Source organism: Limulus polyphemus, unplaced genomic scaffold (genome assembly GCF_000517525.1).
Source record: "Limulus polyphemus unplaced genomic scaffold, Limulus_polyphemus-2.1.2 Scaffold155, whole genome shotgun sequence".
NCBI classification, from domain to species: Eukaryota; Metazoa; Arthropoda; class Merostomata; order Xiphosura; family Limulidae; genus Limulus; species Limulus polyphemus.
This window is the reverse complement of record NW_013665765.1, coordinates 605,550-609,525: the sequence shown is the minus strand read 5'-3', so window position 1 is coordinate 609,525 and position 3,976 is coordinate 605,550. Positions and strand designations below refer to the sequence as shown.

Below are 3,976 nucleotides of genomic sequence, written 5' to 3'. Positions count from 1 at the left end.
GATTCGGAACCTGGATCGCACTGAATTCAAAGTCGAGATAGAAGTTATACCATTGTTGCCGGCCGTTATCTTTTCAGCTTTTTTTTTATTATTATTATTGTTATTGCTATGTACACAGTGCTTTATAACAATTACACCTATAGGATAGTCTGTGTTTAGAATGCTTTACGTATAATGAGTATTGGTTTTTAAACAAGAACGACTTGGTTACTTGCCGTGCCCCGTGGTCCTTCAATACATATGTATGACGAAATTATGATTATTAACCAAGTCTCCCCATTCATTATGCTCTCATGAACCTGGCTTTGTTCCACACACATATATATATATTTGTATGTGTGTGTATTTAAAGTATCTTCGTAGACAAGTACATTTTCAGCTAGAACACAAACCTTAACTTTAATGAAAGTAATGCAACAGCTCATTTCGCGGGTGTACACATAGCATCTGAATCAGTTGTTTGTCATGGGGCGTTCACGTAGTCTACATCCAGGTGGGAAAATAATGTGTCGGTAATAACCACCAAGTACCTAATATGGATAGATTGATTGGTTAGGAGGGGCAACAGTGATTCACCTTACAAGTCACAATATGAAGCCAACCTCCTGGTGGCCTGAATTGAAAATATTAGTAAAACTTCGGGTTTGTAGACCATTGAGACTTTATTTAATAGCTTTTATCCTGATTTCAACTGTCTACTAAATAAATGATGGTTGTGTTCTGTTGTGTTTTTTTTTGGGGGGGGTAGATTTGCCAAATTATTACGCGACTAGTTAATTATTAAGCTGATTTTCATGAATGTAAATAGAAGCATGGCGCTTTTAAATGTGCTTATAATATAACATTGTACAAAATGTAACAGAAGTAGCTCCCCATGTGTGAAATATCCAATATTCAATCAATACCAAGCACTTCAAAGTCACAATAGTTCCAGGTGGGTCTATCTGACTGCTACTGATCGACTGTACAGAAGCTTCATATTGTATCGTAGACAGTCAGCACATAAAATATCCCATGTGGAGCGCTACTTTTTTTTTTGTAACACTGTATTACAAGTTGTAGAACAAACAAAAATCGCAGAGGCACAGCACGGAACATTAACTAAATGATTAATAACCATTTCATCTTAGGCCTGAACAGCAATACCTTGGTAGCTTATGTAAAACGTTTTCTATCAACAAGTTGTGTTTTTGAAGTTATTATGAGGGATCTTTTCTAGAAATTACCAAACGAATACGACAACGTTTTAAAACACGCTTGTTTGAGAATTTTAGGCTAAAACGACCTTTCTACAAATATATTAAATAATAACGAATAAATTATAACGTATTCGCTTGTTGTTTTTTTAATTCTGAACCTGGCATTTGATTGCTAACTACTCAACAATCAGATGCTACACGTATAAAGTTCAGTAATTCACTTACAAATCATCTGGAGTGATAGTAGTTTTGATAAAGTTTGTTTATTTGTTTGTTGTTAAGCGCAAAGCTACACAATGGGCTATCTGTGCTGTGTTCAGAAATCCGGTTTTTAGCTGTGTGAGCTCTCAGTCTTGCCGCTGAGCCACTGTGGGGCGTTTTAAAACGGAGAAATGGTGCTGTGTGTTCAGAAATCCGGTTTTTAGCTGTATGAGCTCTCAGTCTTGCCGCTGAGCCACTGTGGGGCGTTTTAAAACGGAGAAATGGTAACGAAAGAGAAGAGTTAAGACATTAGAAACGACTGTTTTGCTAAAATCTTAAAACAATAATGAGAGTAACCCGTTTCTTACAACATCTTAAAACAATAATGAGAGTAACCCGTTTCTTACAACATCATTTCTAGATTTAAAAAAATTATCAAAAGAAGTTATCCTGGTTTTCTTCTTTTTTTCACAAATGGAAAATCCTGTGTTTCACAAGTATATACATATATACACATATATATACAGTTATTCATTTTCCACCTTCCCTGATTTCCCCACTTAGAAGTTGTTCACAGAAGCCTTTTTCTATTCGAGGTTTTAAACACATTTTTACCAATGGTGGCTCTGCGGGAAGCGGTAATTTTATAACGCTAAAATTTAGGGTTTGATCCCTGTGGCAGGCACCGCACAGACATCCCATTATATGGCTTTAGCAACAAACAAACCGGTAAAATTTAATTTTCTTTTTTGGTATAAACTAATGATATATCTCGACAAAACTAAACTGTTTGAAAAACCAAAATATGTTTACTCGTCATTTTATAGGTTTAGAAAGCACTTGATATATATACCCGATTATCCCCCATTATCAACGAGGACTTTTTTCCTTAGTACCTGAACTCATCAGGCTGGCTGTGTTACTACAATTCGAAAATTAATTCTTCACAAAATTATTCTTTAATGACTCCACATTTTATTCTCCAAAATCAATTATGTGATTACTTCCAACAGCGAATTCTATAAAGCAATATGTCAAAAATAATAATCTTGAAAGCGTGTAATAGTTAAGTTACAATACGTTTTCAAGGTCATCAGTTAGTACCCTTGCTGTTAGTCGTATGTTCAGTCCTAAACTCAATGATACATCACGAGGTTGGACTGCTTAGCAAAGCTTCGTATTCCAACTCTGCCACGATTTACCAATGTATTTGTTACTATCGTGATTTAAATCTCTCCAGCACTGTGATATAGTAAAATATTTATATTCCATTAATTAAATTATATTTAATACTACAGATTACTATAAACAACTACCGTGGTTTAACTTTGTCTAATATTGTAATACATCAATAACTTTGTATGTAATGAATTAAACTATATTTAATACTGCAAATTATCATATATTACCATAATACATAAACTTGCGTATCTTACCTATTAAACATTGTGAATAATGACTGTTTAAAAAGTATAATTTATATTTAACATTGTAAATTTTTTTTCTTTGTAAGCCCTCAGACTTACCGCTGAACCAGCGGAGAGACAATATATTTCTGTTTATACAACACAGATATATGTACGTCAAAATGAGCCTATAAACCTAAATTTATTGGCATAGCAATTAATGATTTCCTATTCATTCGTTTACAGTCTCTGGCTTTGATTTTAACGAGGTAGAAGATATATTACAAATCCTTTGTTTGTTTCCAATGATACAGCAGAAGAAGTAAAAACATAACTTGTTTGTTTGTCTGTTTAGAGTTTTCACGTAAAACTACATAAAGGCTATCTGCGCATAGCTGGCCGAAATTTTCAACTGGAAGACTAAAGAGAATGCAGCTAATCAACCAGTACCCACAACCAATTTTTGGGCTATTTTCATCTGACCGAATAGTATGATTTGTCCGTAACTTTTATAGAACATCCGCAGCCACAAAGTACAAAGTGAGTTTCTCCAACACTGGTACACAAACGATAAGCCTTGAGATTCAAAAGTCCAGGTAAGATAATTATTAGGACACACCAGGCTCATACAAGACCCATTTTATTATTTCACGTCGTATTTTATGTTGTTATTTTTAGTAGGGATAGTCATCCTTCCACAAGTGTTCGTAGAAAGTGAACAATAGTCAGCCTTCCACAAGTGGTTGTAGAAAGTGAACAATAGTCATCCTTCCACAAGTGTTTGTAGAAAGTGAACAATAGTCAGCCTTCCACAAGTGTTTGTAGAAAGTGAACAATAGTCATCCTTCCACAAGTGGTTACAGAAAGTAAACAATAGTCAGCCTTCTACAAGTGGTTGTAGAAAGTGAACAATAGTCATCCTTCTACAAGTATTTGTAGAAAGTGAACAATAGTCATCGTTCCACAAGTGGTTACAGAAAGTAAACAATAGTCAGCCTTCTACAAGTGGTTGTAGAAAGTGAACAATAGTCATCCTTCTACAAGTATTTGTAGAAAGTGAACAATAGTCATCCTTCCACAATTGATTACAGAAAGTAAACAATAGTCAGCCTTCTACAAGTGGTTGTAGAAAGTGAACAATAGTCATCCTTCTACAAGTATTTGTAGAAA

At 34.5% G+C, this 3,976-nt stretch overlaps 1 protein-coding gene across 1 annotated transcript in view; it reads left to right on the top strand.

The window, feature by feature from the left end:
- The first annotated feature begins 3,382 nt into the window (after positions 1 to 3,382).
- LOC106476413 (zinc finger protein Gfi-1b-like) overlaps positions 3,383 to 3,976 on the top strand; it is an 88,740-nt gene continuing 88,146 nt past the window's right edge. The window contains exon 1 of the mRNA XM_022381299.1: positions 3,383 to 3,402. The gene's annotated coding sequence lies outside the window, so the exon portion shown is untranslated. The remainder of the gene's footprint in view (positions 3,403 to 3,976) is intronic.